The sequence below is a fragment of the Sorex fumeus genome, unplaced genomic scaffold (assembly GCF_029834395.1).
Source record: "Sorex fumeus unplaced genomic scaffold, SorFum_2.1 ptg000007l, whole genome shotgun sequence".
Classification (NCBI taxonomy): Eukaryota; Metazoa; Chordata; class Mammalia; order Eulipotyphla; family Soricidae; genus Sorex; species Sorex fumeus.
Genome location: NW_026606064.1, coordinates 9,194,378 through 9,212,752, shown reverse-complemented (window position 1 = coordinate 9,212,752; position 18,375 = coordinate 9,194,378). Strand labels below are relative to the sequence as shown.

The 18,375-nt window shown below is 43.6% G+C and overlaps 1 protein-coding gene across 4 annotated transcripts in view; it reads right to left on the bottom strand.

The window, feature by feature from the left end:
* AMBRA1 (autophagy and beclin 1 regulator 1) overlaps positions 1-18,375 on the bottom strand; it is a 207,670-nt gene that overhangs the window by 120,168 nt on the left and 69,127 nt on the right. The window lies entirely within an intron of this gene.

Here is an 18,375-nt window from a genome sequence, read left to right as displayed (position 1 = left end):
CAGCCCCCTTGCAGCTAGCCAACAACTGTTATCTGGGACCACACTCTTTCTGCAGACTAAGTACTCCACAGGAGTGAAGAGGCCTCCGAGCTCCCGCGACGGCGATGGCCACTGCAGTGCTGATGAACAACTGTTCTTCAGGAGGACATGAACAAGGGCTTCAGACACAGGGATTTTTTTATTCCTGTCTGCAGCAACGCCAGCAAATAAACATGAGGTCAGGACCAACACCAGAAGGGAGATTCAGGCACATTCAGAGATGATCAAATGCCGACACTGCCTTCGTATTCCGTTCCTCCATGTCATCCTATCCCACATCCTTGCAGCATTCTGCTCTGCCCACACCCTTTTTTGAGAAATAGAGGACTCCTCCGGCTCTCTTAACAAGTGACAAAAGTTTCGCTTATATAACTAGCCCAATGATAATTCACTGATCACAAAAATTGATACACATTTACTGAGCCCACCCCCACTGCCAGGCAAGATATCAAGCATTTCACATATATTTCTTTAGGCATCCCACAACATGGAAAGGCAGGCAGTATAACCCAGACACGAGTTCATAGGGCCTAGATGTCAAGTGTATGACCTACAGCACAGAGCAAAGTGTTGGTTCCGGGAATCTAGTGAGGACCTCTCAACTCTGAAAGTGCTCCAAACCACTGTACCAGTCAGGACCTTCCAGGTTCAGGCAGGTGAAAGGGCATGTGAACCCACCAGGAGCCCAAGCTAGAGAATGGAGGTACAGAACTATAGGCCTTCTCCCCCCTTGGGGGGTGGGGTGGGGGAACAGCTGCACATCTGTCTGTGCTCAGGGCTTACTCCAGGGTCTGCATTCAGGAATTATTCCTGGCAGTGCTCAGGGACCATTTGCAGTGCAAAGGATTAAACCTGGATCAGCAAGAACCTTAACCCCTATATTATGTCTCCAGTCACTTCCTATTTTTCAAAATAAAGCCAGAACTCAAGGTTTTTCAAAGACGTCTCTGACTACCCCCAACTAATAAACTTTTAATTAGAACATTTCTTTTCCTTTTTGTACAAGGCCCAGTTAAAGCATGTCTGATGAAGGTCACCCCCAAGCCCTTCAGCTCGCCATATTGGCCAAACTGCTTCCAGCTCCAATGTGCCTTGGCATACACCCCAGCTCCTGCCCTGGAGCACGTTCTAAGGAAATGGTCTCGGAAAGCCATGCACATTGGTCCTCTCTGGCAGCATCGGGCCTGGCTCACCCAGGACAGGTCTCCGGCTCTCTGCCAGACTCTTCTTTAAAACAGATCTGCAGGATGAGGACAGCAGCTACCAATCTTTTCCAATTGAGCTAATCCAATTCCCTGTTATTAAGACCAGCTGGCTTTAGGTATAGTCATATGCACTCACTGTATTCCAGCGACTGGCCCATCTAAGCTTTCCCCTCACAGCCTGGGGAGGAGATACAGCAGAGTATCACAGGCGGGTTGATCTGGCTCATCTTCCCCACCAGGACAATCAACAGAGAGTATTTACTGTGTAATCTCCCCAGTGAAGGCATTTTTCCAAATAGCCAGGGACAGAAAGGAAAGAATATAATGTAACCAAAGAGGCAAATGAAGGGGTAAAATGTATCTCTGGTTGATAACCTGAACCTCTAGCTCTACCATTGTTGAGCTCTGCAGAAATGCAGAAGAGCTGTGCTTCATCAATTCTAAGAAGCAGCATCACCACCACCTCCCAACCATTTAGGGAGCACTGTCCAAAGGAGTGATACAGTTTAAGCGGTAGTGGCTTTAAAAAAAAATATGACAACAGCACATAAAATAATGGCACCTCTTTTGAGTCTTGGAAATACAGGGTATACTTAAGAATCTGGAGGTATGCAGATGAGAAAGAAGGTGAGAATTTTATAAAGTGTATTTAGGACAACTGCACCATCTTATTCATCAGAAATTCATTACTATGGATCTTTTGTATAGGAACTGGATGAGATTTTAAGGTTGAAGCTGACTGCCCAGTGCTTGTCCCATGCAAGAGGCTCTGGAGTTAAGTCCTGAACCCCACAGAGCACTTACTATGTCATCCTTCAAATGGTCATCTGGTGAGGGGCCCACAGGCAAGCAGTAGTTTCTAAACTACTCAATACTTGTCCTTTTTTTGTGTTTGTTTGGGGGCATACCAAGCGGTGCTCAGGACTTATTCCTGGTTCTGCATTCAGGGGTCACTCCTGGCAGGCTCAAGGGATTATACGGGATACAAGGGATCGAACCCAGTTTGGCTACAATGCAAGGCTAACACCCTACTTACTGTACAATGGCTCTGGCCCGTCTTTCTTAAATATGCTAGAAAACGACCCTAAATGAAAGTCAACATGTCAAAACCTCACCCCACCCCAACCCTACCACTGTTCCTATGCAGTGACAGTATTCAGAGAGATATGTGACTTTTCAGGAAAGATATAAAGGAAATTCTTGAACTAGGAACCTGGATTCGATCATTTCCATTTTAAAATCCTGCAAAGTTCACTTCCTAAAATCAGAACATCCTCTACGCCTCTCACTCCCTAGGCTATATACTCTCTGGGCAATATAATGAAATGACAAAGCGCAAATACAGTAGTTTTAACGGATAACACAGATGCCAACTACTCTGAACAGCATCCTCACTCATATGTCGCTGATGAAGTGGTGATTTCTGTACAGCAGCAGCACAAATGCTGATCTGAAAGCGTTAAAAAAGACACTCCAACTATGCTGAAGAATCAGGACTACAAGATGGGCATATCAACCCCACTCCAGGTCCCCCCGCCCCCCAGCTCCTTGGAACCCGGAGGAACATCTTGGTTTCCTACAGTTTGCCTCTTGCAAAGAGCCATCAATGAGAAAATGGCACAAGACAACAGAAAGGAAGCGAGTTGTGTCTTCTGCCCTGCTACCATCAGACTTGACAATGATCAAACACGCAGTCTGATCACATCAGGAAGGGATTTAGGAAGGGCTCAAACAAACAGGTTTAAGCCTAAAATTACAATTTTGTTTGGAATTATAATCCCAGTTTAGAAGTGGTTGCTACTGAAGATCTGAAAACAAAAAACAAAAAACCCACCTCTTTCTAAGAGTTTGCTTGGTTCTACTAGTAGCATAAAAGTTGTGCTACTGTGTGTATGTATGTGTGCATGTCTTTTTATTTTGGGGGGGGGAGGGTGGAATGGGGGGCTCCCAAGCAGTGCTCAGGGGATCATTTTCCAAGATTCTCAGAGAATTCTTGGTCGGACAATTGAACATTAAGGCCTCATGATGCAGTGGTACCTGGGCCCTACACGTCCAGGATTACCCAGATCATGTTGGTAGTGCTTGGGGGTCACCAGAACTACAGCTGGTTATTCACAGGGCCATGTGGTCCACTCAACAAACTAGGGTAAATCACATTCACAGCATATACCTGAATGCCTGATTCTACCTCTCCAGTCCTCATTTGTGCTATTTTAACCCATGGGAAAGCAAGGAGAAAGTATGAGAATTTTCCATTTATAATGTCTAACCATAATGCATACAATTCACCTGGGAATTTCTCAAAAGCCTTTTACTAATAGACTTTTTTTTAGAAGTCTGAAGTTCACTACGCTATCAAATTCTATACAGTACTTTAGTAAAGACCTTGTAATTTAAAAGAACATAATAACCACAATATATAACATAAATATATATTTAAAAAATTCAGAGAGCAAGCAAAAAGACCATGAAAAAGCAAATACGGTAAAATATTAACATATACGGATGCAGGAGAAGAGTATATAAGGAATACTTTGTACTATTTTTTGCAACTTCTCTGAAAGCTTGAAATTATTTCTAAAATTAACATACCCAATAGATAAAATCAAAAAGTCACCAAAAGTCATTAAAAACTAGAGTTAATTTCCAAAAGCATAAACACAGAAGGCTCAACTAGCAACAACAGCTTAGGAAACCCTCAGACAAGGCCTTAAAGTCCCGATGGTGAGCTACAATTCTCACAAACTTTCTTTTACTACTGAAGCATTTTTAAAAAAATAATTCTATTAGCCATTTAGTGGTAACAAAGCAATATAAAATAAGTTATCTTGGGCCTGCTACAGGGGCAGGCTTGAAGACTGGAAAAATGGGGACAATGGTGGAGGGAAGGTCACAGGGATTAGGGTTGAAATAGTGAATGCCTGAGACAAATCTACCATGAACAACTTTGTAAATCATGGTATCAACAAAATGTGTGTGTGTGTGTGGGGGGGGGGGGGGGGGACCACACAAAAGAGCGCTTGTCTTCTTTATGTGAAGTTGTTGCCTCATATGTGTGAAACCCTGGATTCAATCTCTAGCATTATTTAAAAAAAAAAAAAAGAAAGAAAAAAGCACAAAATCAAAGAATTTCTTTGGAGGGGTGGGTGGGCAGCTACACTGGCAGTGTTCAGAGGCTGCTCTTGATTTTGCACTTAGGAAGTCACTCCTGCTGGTGCTGGAGTGCCACGCAGTGCCAGGGATGGAACCAAGGCCTCCAGAATGGAAGCGTGTGCTCACCCTGCTAAGCCTTTGCTCTGGCCAGATATTACTTGGGTTTTGTTTTGTTTTGCTCAGGGATCGTTCCTGGCTACGTTCAGGGGACCATATGGCATGCCAGGGATGGAATGCGGTTTGGCTACACGCAAGACAAATGTCCTACCCACTTTGCTATCCTCCCCTCCCCACCCCCACTCGGCAGCCTGTGTAAGTAAATGAAGTTTGAGCTAAATAGAGTCACATCTGTCCATTTATGTAACACTGTCACTGTTCTGGAGCAAGAAAGACAGAGAGTTTGGGTTTGGTTTTTTTGTTTTGCTGTGCCAAGACAAGAACCTGAGAGCAAGTCAAGGTCTCAGACAGGAGAGACAAGTGCTTGACCACTGAAGCTGAATATCCAGCCAAGGCAGGGTTGTTTATCTGGTAGAGAGAGGCTTAAAATTATTTAATACCTGGCTGTTGACCAAAAAACTTTGCCCACCCTTGATGGTATTAGGCCCCACTAAAATCAGAGTTAAAAAGGACTACCACTAAAGCTGCAAAAATTCATGCATTTAAAATGAATACAACAATCTGCATCTTCCTTGATTAATACTCAGTACATATGCGAGGTGCAGATTTCCACATGGTGGTATGGAAAACCTGACTCTAGACACTAACATGCCACTGGAAGCCCATGCATAAAGAGCAGTTTCCAAGCCTGGCTTTGATATCTGGGTGACATCTGTGATTTCAGTTCAAGGGAGCCAAACCCAAACTAATAGCTTCCTTCTGCCTAGAAAATAAAATTCCAATTCCGCAGCTCAGCACTCAAAGTTTTTTTGCTGCCAAATTTCTCTCTCTTGCTTTAAGTAAAATAGTTTTTATTTAGGAATGATGAGAGGAGGGAAGCTGATAGAGCACAGAAAGAGAAATTATGCATCCCGAGCTGGGATGCGGGTGACTCCAGAGTGGAGTACCCACATTTCTTATTCTTTATGGTTATACAAAATGCTTGTGCCCAACAGTTTTCAAACACTGGTCTGCAAATTCATCCAAACATTTGAAAAGTACTGATGTCATGGTGTCCAGCAGCTGATGTGGCTTTGCAGTCCAATTGACTTGGGCAGTGACTGGGGACTCTGATCCCAGATGAGCACACAGCTCAAAGGGATTCCTGCATTTGTCAGCACCAAACGTGGGATGCCTGTTCCAAACCATACACACACCTGATTAGTGCGGGGGTTCACCTCAGGGTGTCTGCCACCTGCTCCACCTCAAGGAGTAGGGGATCCCAAGAGCTTTGTTCCTATGGGTTTTTCTCATCAATATTTACCACATTTTAAAATTGATACTAACAATTTAACAAGCACAAACTCCTTTAGTCATCAGAACACTTTATTTCCGGTTGCCTCATGAAAGAATGAGCGTAGAAATTAGAGTGGACATCTCAACATTAACAGAAACAAGAGTTCTGACTGCAGGAATTTGGGCCACTTAAACATAGCCTCACCATCTCCCCTATATAGTCAACTTAGCCATTTCTTCCTTCTGGAAAGTTCTCTTTCCCCATCTCTGCCTGTAAAATTCCTCAAAAGCTCAAATAAATACCTGAATCACTCAACCACCAGACTTCCCTACCACCCTCACTTCCCTACCACCAGTGTACTTTGAAATGCCCTCTTTCAGGTTCCCTCGTACTGCAGGCATGTGGAAGTAGGTCTTGCCTCTGCTACACATGAGAGCATGTATGAAACCCAAGTGTGTTGATCTCCTAAAAAAATTGGTTGTTGCTGTTTTTGAGTTTTGGGCCACACCTGGACGTGCACAGGATTTACTCTCTGCTCTGTATTCAGGGATCACTCCTAACAAGGATCAGGGGGTCAGATATGGGACCAGGATTGAACCTGGGTCAGCCACATGCAAGGTAAGCACCTACCTGCCGTACTATGACTCTAGCTCCCCATTAAAACTCTTGCACTTAGATCCCTGGCACCACCCCCCACGTGCCAAGTGCCATCCCAAGAGCACTAGTGTTGTTTGATCTCTGGTACCACAACAGAGTATGCAATCTGTGGCATAACATAAGCATAAGTATGTGAGACACCCATGTGCACGAAAGCATACGCACACACACACACACATCACAACAATAGGGATATAAATACATATAATATAGGGGCTGAGAAGATAGCTTAGTAAGAAAGTACTTGCTTTGCATGTGAGGCCCCGTGTGTGTGTGTGTGTGTGTGTGTGTGTGTGTGTGTGTGTAATAAAATAACTTGGGGAGAGTGCTCAGAAGACCCAAGGGTCTCTCCCCACAATTCCAGGTCAACCAGGCTAGTAGTTCATAAAGAGCCCAAGGATGAAATGTGCAATGTTGCTCAGACCATACTTTGGCCTTCCATGGCCGCACCCAGTGATGCTAACGGGACTGCATAGTATTGGGGACTGAAATGGGATAACCTGCATGAAAGCCTTAACTCCTATAACTCTCGAGTCCTAGATAATATATAGTTAATTCACATCCTAACGTAAAAGAAGACTAGCAAACATCCAAGTGAATAAAGCAGCAGACCTAAGTTTTTTTTTCAAAGAAGCAAGATATATAAGTGCCCCCCAACCCTCAGCACCCCCCCCCCCCGCCACAACTGACCCCTGACTTTCAAGGTTGCTCCATGTGAGACACACATACACATACACCCCACACACCACTCCAACTAAAATTCCTGAAGGAACAAGGTTTTCAGAAACTGCTTATATCACCCTTCATCCCTCTGGTGACTTCCGCTGCTCAGGTTAAAGTGCTGACATAGTGGTCTTGATGCAACCTGATCCCTGGGAGGCTTATTAAATCATAAAGTCAGTGACTGGCTCTTTGCCTGGGAAACTACCACTGATGCTCCTGGATAGTGTGCTGCCAAGTGAGACCTCACAGGGTAAAGAGGGCAACGGTTTCAGGGGGATACAGGGGCAGAAGGCCAAAGAAACTTGGATGCACTGCTGCCTTCTTCATTTCTAAATCTTGTTCTGCAAGTCCCAGATCTCTGCCTTGGCGCCTGCCTGGGCTGAGAGATGACAAGCCCTTATATTCTTTGTAAAAAATAATTGTGTGTTCTGAAACGACACCTCTATTATGATTTCCAAATTGACATCTCTGCTTTAAAGCGGAGGCATCCAAGCCTCCCCATTTCACACACTGGCAATTATCGTTTAAGTTATCCAACGATAGGCGCTCATCTGCTCGCTGCAGGGCCCCCGAGTTCTCAGAGTGCACTTACAGCACATGATGCAGTTGCTTGCAGAGCCTGGCAGGCGATTTCTGCCCCTGCTGCGGGGTGGGCCAAGGCAAGGTGGCTATGTTAAGAGGCCAGCCTCAGAAAAATCACAGAACTACTACAGAAAGAGCTCACTGTACCTGTCACATGGATGAGCCTTAGTTTATGGCCATCAAGTATAAAAAGCTAACAGGACTCAAAACAAAGTCTTTCCCCGGAAAAGCTTTAAAGCATCTTTACAAAACCATAGAGGGAAGCATTTCACTCTGGAATCACCTACATTCTAATTTGGAGGATAAATGCCTTTCTCTTACTTCCTACGTAGGACTCTGCCGTCCCTGCAGAAGCTCACATTTTTTAGTGTTCCGTCTGCTCTCTTCCTTTTAATAAGATTGATTTACTTCACATACAACAAACATTAAGATCCTCCTCAGTGTCTCTGTGCAGGGAGCAATAGCTGGTAAGGCACCAGCCACAACAGTCACAGACAAGAGAAGACCAAGAAAACAATTCACAAGTTGCATGCAACTGTGTGCCAGTGAGACCAAAGTCTAGCCTGGTTTGGCCTTTGGTTTGCCCCTAGCAGGGACATCTGACCCTCTGCTGACTGGATAGGGACTGTTTTTAAGAAAATTATGAAATGACTGATTGGCACTACACTTAGCTCTGATACAAAGGAACACCTTTAACACATAACACTGAAGTTCAAAACTTCTCTTTACAGAAACTCTTGTCAATAACTGAACATAGAGACCCAAGATAATCTATTTGTCCAAATTCTTTTTCTCTGGGAGACTTGCAAGTCTGCCTAAAGACAAAGACAATTTTCAACAAAGAACTGAGATTGAAACTTTGTCGTTGCAGGATGAGTGAGGGTTCTACAGCTAGTTCTAAATCTCACATGCCCACAGACTCCAGAAGTAACAGCTGTGATATACATTAGATTTCCTTGGTCCTAATTGACTACATTTTCCTAAATATCAAGAAGAGATTTAAAGAATTCAATAATCTTAATCCCAGCTAACTTTATTCAGAATAAAAGATAAATATTTTAAAGTTTTATCCCTAGACCCACGAAGTCTCTAAATATAGTGGTAGCATCACTTATTACTTCATATCAGCAAACTACATTCATTCTTAGATTTTCTTTCACGATCGTAGCATACTGCAAATGCCACAGAACATGTAATGAAGCCTTAGTGTCAACATCAGGAGGAGAGAGAGAGTTGGCAAATTAAGACGTACAAGGGAATGAGGGCAAAGGAAAGCACAGTGGGTTGGGACATTCATTAACCAGCAGCAGTCAGCCTTCTTGGCTCCTGTCTGTTCAAGTAATGAGGTTTCTGGAGTCGACAGAAATAGACAAGAGCGCAGACTCCAGCTGGGCCCCCAAACAGTCCACTGCTAGCCACTGAGATAACATAAAGCTCAGAGTACAATCACTTTTCTTAAATCCTGAGTTCATCCTGAACAGCTTCTCTGAGTGACATGTTGTTTTCACTGATTGGTACCTAGGGCTATACTACTGGCCCTTCCACCCTATTCTGACTTTGGTTTACCTTTTCAGCACTTGACTCCACTAGAATAATTTCTCCACCATTTCCCTCTATCTAGACAACATAGAGTTGTGTAATATACGTAAGTACAACTGGTAGAAAAACTGCAATTCCCACTTTCCTCCCCTATCTTATCCCAAAATAATCAAACATTAACTTCCTCTAGAGTGTCAATCAACACTACCCTTAAGACTAACTGTGGGGGCTGGAAACTATTTAATTCCCAGCTTTCTAAACATTATACATTTCTCCCTTCTGCTAAATATTAAACATATCTTCTTTCTTAATAAGAAAATGTAAATTACCTTTTTTTAAACTAGTACTTACAATTTCGAAGGTGTGAATGCCTGCTAAATCAATATCCCTGTGCAAAAAGTTCTTATGAGCAGAGACCTATCCAGCAGCATTTTATTTACAGAAATCAAAGACCAAAGCAAAAAGGCAAGGCTATGGGAAGGCAGTGAGAGAAAGACATGACTTAAGACCATCAGAACTAGGCATATTGCAATAAGATGGTTTGAAGTCAATGCCAGCTCTTGTGAAGGTCAAATTTAAAAACAACAAGATCAAAGGATAGCAAATGATGCAAAAATTTACCAGTGGTTTTTGATGAGAAGGGTGCTCTTTCTATGGGAATACATGGCAAAGTATGGAGGCATTTCTGGTTGCAGCAACTGCCAAGGATGGTGTTACTGGTATCTAGCAAGTAACGATCTGGGGTGCTGCTAAACATTTCACAACGCATGGGACATCTTCCCGTAAGGAGGAATTCTTGAATCCATAGGGCTTGTTCATAGGACTTCTGTTGAGAAACCCTATGAAAGATTTTAATAGTCTGAGACTGAATTGTTAATATATGAGAAAAATCAGTGCTTAGCTTTCATTTCAGACTGCTCTTTGCTTTGGTTTTGTTTTGGGGCCACAGCCAGAGGTGATGGGGATCACTCCTGGCAGGGCTCAGGAGACCACAGAGCTGGGGACTGAATCTGGGGATCAAAAACGCAAAGGACATGCTCAGGTCCTTTAAGTTCTCTCCCTGGTGCCGAGGACGCTTGAAATTCACCGTCCTGGATAATGATGTGTGTGTCCTTTGCAAGGCTCATTATCCTTAATTTCCTCAACTTTCGATTTATTTTTTGTTAGCCACACCTGTTTCTGTGCTCAGGGATGACTCTGGGCAGTGCTTGGTGGCTTCTATGGGGTACTGGGGAGCAAACCTGGGCTCAACCATCTGCAGCGAAAGCACTTTACCCTCTGTATTATCTCTCTGGGCCTATCCTTAGCTTCTAAATTTAACGGCAAATTAAACTTAATTTTAAGGGTCAAAATTCTTATCTCACAAGGTTGCCGTGATTAAGACGGAAACATGTAAAGTATAGGAGCTAGCACATGGTCTGATAAGTAACCATCCATTGCATTCTTCTCTGGCCTGTAAATACTAAAAGGTATTCAGGGAACATAATGAATTCTGGCCACCCAAGTTACTCTGCCTAAAAGGTGGTTTTGTAGAGGGAAAGACATGCTGAAGAAAAATGAGGATTACACATTCTTTGCTGCTGTTGCTTTTGAGGGGCCTCCCCAGCAGTGATGGACACCACCAGGAGGCACTCAGGACGCCAGGAGTGCTGGGCACTGAACAGTCCACCCATTAAACTATCTCCCCAGCAAGACAAGTACTATATGGGTACCTGAGTACTAAGAATCACATGACCCCTACACTCAAATCAATAGGAGCGGTTAGTCATCTACCCACAAAGTCAGGCATTTATTTAAACCACAAATATCTGAATCTCCATCACATCACTGGAGAGAGAAGTTCACACATATAGATACCTGGTCTCTGGAAATGGACCCCAAAGAACTACACCCGTTGCTGTTGTATGCTGAGTGGCCTCCTCCCACAGTAAATCTACACTAGTCTGTGAACAAAATTAGTTCAGGCTGTGCCTGTTCTGGGCCCTGCCTTTTTAAAGAGAACTGACAGCTTCCACTCCCTCCCTCCTCTTGGAACTGTCACTTTTAGAAGCCCTATGCTGCTTCTCCAGAAGTCTGGCCAGGCCACAGGAGAGGTCATGGAGTCTGAGGCCACACAGCACACCCAAGAGTCCTTTGTGCCCAAATGAGCTTCTAGATGACTCTAGAGACGTGCTAAATAAGACGACCCAAGCTCCCCAAAAGCGGCCCAATCCACCCAAAGAAGTGTGGAAGGTAATATTAATATTTTAAGTTATTGATTTTATTGTGGTTGGTCACTCATCTATAGATGAATAAGCCAATGGGGACATTAGGACATATTCCATAGAATTAGCTCACAGGCCTTCAGCAAACATTTTCTGAACTGAAAGGGACTTTAGTTACCAAAATATCAAACACCACATTTGAAAATAGATTTTACACAGTAAAACTCAGGGCAAACTTGCCCACTACATCCAAATATAAGGTCTCTAGGACCAGGGATGTGGCTCAGTGGGGGTGCATATGATTTGCGTGAGGAGGATGTGGGTAAGAAAAAATCACAAAACTAAACATGAGATCTCAGTATTAGTCAGGGCACGTCAATTTAGAGGTTTGTTAATCTAATCTCAGCTTCTTTTTTTTTTTTAGGCCACACCCAGTAGTGTTCACAATTTACTGTCCCGTCCCCCCCTTTTTGGATCATACCCACAGATGATGATCAGGGGTTATTCCTGGCTCCGCACTCAGGAATTACTCCTGGCCGTGCTTGGGGGATCATATGGGATGCCAGGGATTGGACTCAGGTTGGCTGCGTGCAAGGCAAACGCCCTACCTGCTGTACTACCGCTCCTGCCCTTCTCCTCTTTCTGTGCTCAGAGATCACTCCTGTAAGTGCTTGGGTGAGAATACTGGGTGCTGGTGATCAAACCTGGGTCAGGTGCACGCAAAGCAAGCCTTACCTGCTCTACTATCTCTCCAGACTCCCAGCTCTAATTTCTTAAACCCTGGGTCTTTACCTCTCATGGGGTCTGAATGTAGGGGGAGGTCATAAAATTTGGGAGTAGGAAAAGGTTTTTGAACACACAAAAACCAAAAATTAATTTAAAATCAATCAATGAACCTGAAGTGTTTCTGTCAGGGCTTGCCTGTGGAGCAGTTCTCGGGTGAGTGGAAAGTCCTTTTGCAGCTGGAGAGACAGAACAGCAAACAGGGCACTTGCCCTGTATGCAGCCAATCTGGGTTCAACCCCCGGCATCCCATTTGGTGCCCTGAGCATCTCCAGGAGTGATTCCTGAGTGCAGAACCAAGCGCAATCAATGGGCACCACAAAAAGAAGTCCTTCTGTTCTCCTGTTCTCCTTATGAGGTGTTCTGTGCTTCTCAAGCACTTTTTTGGCTGAACTGCTTCCTCCCAAAGCAGCTGCAGAATTTGGGCAATGAAGGCTATTTGCCTTCAAGAGGCAGGACCAGTTTCTATTGCACAAATCACTAGAAGTGAGTACAATAAAGGAGAGAGAGAGAGAGAGAGAGAGAGAGAGAGAGAGAGAGAGAGAGAGAGAGAGAGAGAGAAGAGAGAGAGAGAGAGAGAGAGAGAGAACACTCAAGTGGCTGAGTGTAGGCCTTGCATGTTCGGCCCAGGTTGGGCACTGCTGGTGTCTCCTGAGCACTGAGCCAGAAGTAACCCCTGAACACTATCAGGTTCAAAACAAATAACAACAATAAAAAAGATATCAGGAAAAGTTGAGATACTATCCCATTTCTTTTCTCTATATAATTGGAATTCCTAAAATAGCAGTTTATCATGTGTTTCATGGTATAAATGTGCAGGTGGAGAGCTATGGATGCCACTTAGTGGTACAGTGCTTGCATGTGCGAGACCCTGGGCTCAATCCCTGACATAGCACAAAGTAAACAGAAAACCTTCAATGTCTCTTGTCAAGATAAAAGCAGAATTATATTATTTCAGTTCTGCTTCGGGGCAGGAATTGGGTTCGGGATGGAAACACCCGAAATATGGTAGTGGGAAGGTGTAATGGTGGTGGGATTGGTGTTTGAATATTAAACGTAATCAAATATTGTAAACTACTTTATAAAATTTTTGTAAAACTTTTTATAAGTGAAACACCATGAGGTACAGTTGTAGACTTACAAGTTTTTGTGTTTGGGTTTCAGTTATACAATGATCGAGTACCCAACCCTCCACCAGTGCCCATTCTCCACTACCAATGATCCCAGTATCTCTCCCACTAAAATTTTTAAAAAGATGAAAGCAGAACCATCAAGTGGCAAATGTGAATAACCACTCCAACAGTCCTTCCTTCTCCTCTCTTGACCAGGAACTTCATCTTTTTATGAGATTGGTTTATTCCAATTGATATGGTGAGATTTCTGCTATGCGAGGAAGGGTGAAGTCTGAAGATGATACAGAGAGAGAAAAGAGATTGTCCTGCCACAGTGAAAGGGGATGTACTATTGATTCTTTTTTGGAGAAGTGATGAAGAAAGGGAGGAGCTGGCCTTTCTTGAGCACCTTAACATGTGAAAGCGATTATGATTACATAGGGAAATCTCACACAAAAGTGTTACCACTGAGATACAAAAAGGGTTTTTTTTTTTTGTTTTTTTTTTGCTTTTTGGGTCACACCCAGCGATGCACAGGGGTTACTCCTGGCTTTGCACTCAGGAATTACCCCTGGCGGTGCTCAGGGGACCATATGGGATGCTGGGAATCAAGCCCGGGTCGGCCACGTGCAAGGCAAACGCCCTACCTGCTGTGCTATTACTCCAGCCCCACAAAAAGGGCATATAACCTGCCCAAGGTGACACAACAGAATCAAGGACTGAATCTAGGACTGCTCAAATTCAAACCTCTATCAGAATACTGAAGAGAAGAGAGGGAACCTTCAAGACTATGGGAGTCAAGACAACACTGCCATGAAGACACAGACCAGTGGTGACACAGGACTGTTTGTGGTGGTGGGAAGGGGTGTCACTACAGCACAAAAAAACTCAGAAACATTAACAGTGCTGTAACCGTGTTGCCTAAACCATACAAAAATAACTGAATTTCAAAACAGGAAATAAAACCATATTGTATCACCTGGGTCAAGACCAAACCAATAAAATTAAAAGGTACACTGGGTAGGGCAACTGTCTTGCATGCAGCTGAATCTGCGTTTGATCCCCGGCACAATATATGGTCTCCAGAACCCACCAGGAGTGATTCCTGAGCACAGTGCTAGAAGTAACCCCTGACTACCATCAGGTGTGCCCCTAAAACAAACAAGAAAAATGGTAATAGGTAATACAAAGGGATCAAAACTTCCTACAAAGATCTGGGAGAGAAGTGATGGTGTCATTGTCCCTAGATGGTCTACAGTGTCCTCTAATTCATTGGATATCAAAATCACCCGATGGCCATCACAATGGAGCCACCTATTTTTGACTTTGTGGATCTGGGATGGACCCCAAGACCTACATCTAATAAATTCTGAGAAAATGCTGATGCTCTTGGTTCAGGGGGGTGGGGGTGGGGGAGGGCACACTTTGAGAACCACCAACCAAATCTCACAATAAAAAACATTTTAGGGAACCAGAACAATAGTGCCGTGAGGAAGGCACTTGCCTTACGTGCAGACAACCTGGGTTCAACCCCTGGCACTACATCTGGTTTCCAAAGAACTGCCAGGAGTGTCCTAAGGTTAGAGCCTGAGAATTGTCGGGTGTGGCACAAAACAAAACCGCCATCCTAAAATACATTTTTCTTATTCTGACCATAATACTTATAGTAGTACCATTTAACAAAGCTGCCCAAACTCAAGAGGTTCATGAGGAACTAAAGATTCAGAGGTTCGGTTAGGATGTGCGTTGCCCTCCTTTTGCCCTCAAGGAGTCATGGAAATGATTAGCCGAGTTTCTGCCTCAAGTCTTCCTGAGAAGTCCTAAGGCATAAGAAGAAATCAGAAAACTGTGCAAAGAAAGAGTGCTAAACTACTGGGAAGGCACTAGATGGAAAGACTTAAAGAAAAAAGTTCCTTCTTATTTTAATTTCAGAAGGCCAGAGAGTGGACAGGGGTTAAGGCACTTGCCTTACATGCTGCTGACCCATTTGGACCCCTGGCACCACATATGGTCCCTAAAGTGCCTCCAGGAGTGATTCCCAAGCAGAGAGACAGGAATAAGTCCTGAGTGCTGTCAGTTTTGGCCCAGAGTCCAAAATATGTTTTTAATAAATCAGCTGAAAAAGAAAATTTTAAAACCACCTCATTTATAATAATGAAAGGAATAAAATATTTATGACTAAACTTTACCAAGGAAGTCAAATACTTATATACTGAAAATAGAAAACATTGTTGAAAAAAAACTAAGACACAAATAAACAGAAAGACATCTGTGTTCATGGATTAAAGGACTTACTGTTAATTGTTCACTACCTAAAGCAAACCAGATTTAATGCAATCCCTATCAAACTCCCAAAGGCATTCTTTGCAAAAACAGTGAAAAACTCTTGCAAGACATATGGAATCTCAAAGGACCCCAGAAAGCCAAAACAAATTTGAGAAAGACCAAAGAGACCTGACATTTCCCAATTTCAAAACATATTACACAGGTACAGTAGTCAGAAGAGCGTAGTCAGAAGATATAGAGACAGACATATGAGCAGGAGCTAGAGCTCAGCAGTTGAGCACTTGCCTTGCAGATATGAGGCCCTCGGAAGGATCCCAGCCAGCAAAAAAATAAAATAAAATAAAAACAGACATATAGATCAACGGAACACAACAGTGTTTGAAATGTGGCTAAGTGGTTGAACGCCTGCCCAGTAAGTGTGAAACCAGGAGACTGATTTCTGGCATTGCCCCACACCGTGGAGCACTGCTATGGGATGGATATGTGGAACCACAAGAATGCAACCAAGTGGAGAAACCCCAGACACCGCTACAACAACAAAGAGAATCAAAGGGGGGAGAAAATACAGAATGACCATATGATTCAGCTATTACTTCTGAGTACATATTCAAATGAACTGAAAATGGATCTCATGGTGGAGTCCTGGGGTTCAAACCTTTGCAATGGTCCCCGAGCACTGTTGGAAGTGGCCCTGCGACCCTGCACCCCACTGCCCCAAAAGCATGAAAACTAATATCAAAAAATATCTGTATACCCATCTTCACTGCAGACTTATTCACAGTAACAACAAAATGGAAGCAACCAAAATGTAAGATAAAGAATATAATGTATATATACAAAGGGATATTACTAAGCCTTAAAAGCAGGAAACGTGGTCAGGTGCTGGGACGTGGAGAAAACCTGAAGACAATTTGCTAAAGGGAAAAAGCCAAAAAAACAAATACTACAAGATTCCTCTTCAGGAGTTAGCAAGAGTAATCAAGCTCATAGAAAAAGGATACCAAAATGGCAGCTGCCAGTGAATGAGGAGGACAAATGGGGACTGTTCACTGATTATAGTTTCATCCAAGAAGGAAAAGTTTTAGAGCCCCGTTGTAAGCCCCATTGAGCTTACACTTAACATCATGTCGCTTAACTACAGTAAAGCTACTGTAAAGTGGGTAACTCACCATATGTGGCTTTCTCTCTCTCACACAGACATAAACACAAACACACACACACACACACACACACACACACCAAAAAAGGGTGGGGAGGGATGGTCCTACATCTGCCACTGGATCAAAGAAATTTGAGGATAAAAGCCCAGGAGCTGGCAGGGAGAGAAAGGGAAAGTGAGGCACGTGAATATGCACAGAGGTGGGAAAAGTTTAAAGATTTTTTTCCTCCAGCATTCACAGGAAAAGGACACAACACTATTAACAAACTATAATCCTCTCTCCATGAATTCCAGTCTTTGATTCCTTTACTATTAACATTTCATTTTGTAGTACCATTACTATTACCTCTTCTAACTTGATTTTAATTTCCTGGTAGGTGACACCCAAGTCAAATGGCCTTTTCTTTTTAATGCTGCCTCTTTCCAAGGTGTCCTGCTCACAAGAAGTGGAGCACGTATTTTCTCCACAAGCATATGTTGCCCATCATCAAAGGTTACGTTCATACTGTATAATCTGGCATGATGGAGATAATGCTCACTGAAGTATATCCCAGCCAGCAAGAACCTGGGGTGCCTCTCACTCTTTCCTTAAAAACAAAGGAGAGATCTGTTTGCTTCTGCTATTCCACAGTCTTCTCAGGCGAGGAGACTGTCCGCCTGTGACGCTAAGGCCAGCAGGGGAGTCTCCCTAGGGTGAATTAAGCAGGACAGGGGTAAGGGTACTGAGACACCCAGGCCTCCCTCTGGTGGAACCAAGTGGTAGAGCATGTAGGAAATGCCTACATGTAATCAATGATTTGGCTTGACCTAAGGCATGGTCACCAATGCAAAACTGGAATTAAGTAAGAAATATAAATATGTCCAATTCTATCCCATCCAGCCTACGGCCCTGTACAGAGAAAGTCGGACCCTGACTAATGAGCAACCACCATGAAATCCCTGCCCAGGGTTACCCTACAGAAACACAAGCCAGATCGTAAGTTTTTTTTTTTTCCCAAAGGAATCCAGAAATACAGACTTCTGAGGGAAAAAAAAAACAAACAGGAATGTCTGTACACACTGTGAGAGCCGAACGAAGATATCTCTATAGACTGCTGTGCAAGTTCTGGGTTAATAAAACATTCCCAGCCACTAACGCCAGATCTGCCAGTGAACATTGTCACGAAGGCTCCTAAGAGGAGCAGAGATAAGATGCCTCCCCCTCCCCCCATAAATATGCAAGTGATCCAAGGAGCAGAAGTTAACCAGCACAGCTCCGTTGGGCTACGCCCAAGTACAATAAGCAAAATCCATTATGCAAACAGCCCCATACACCTGGTGCTATTGTCTGAGGAAAACCTCCAACGCACCCTTTGCACACTCTTCTGAACAGAGACTAGCGAAGGGGACCTGAAGGGGACGCCTGCGTATGGATGTGGGAGACAGCTCTCCATGTCTTTACGGCACATATAAAGGTCCCGCTGCACTCCAACACACGAGCTGACAGATATGATTACATCTCTTCAAGTTCTTGGTGTGGACACAAAGCACACAGCCTGTT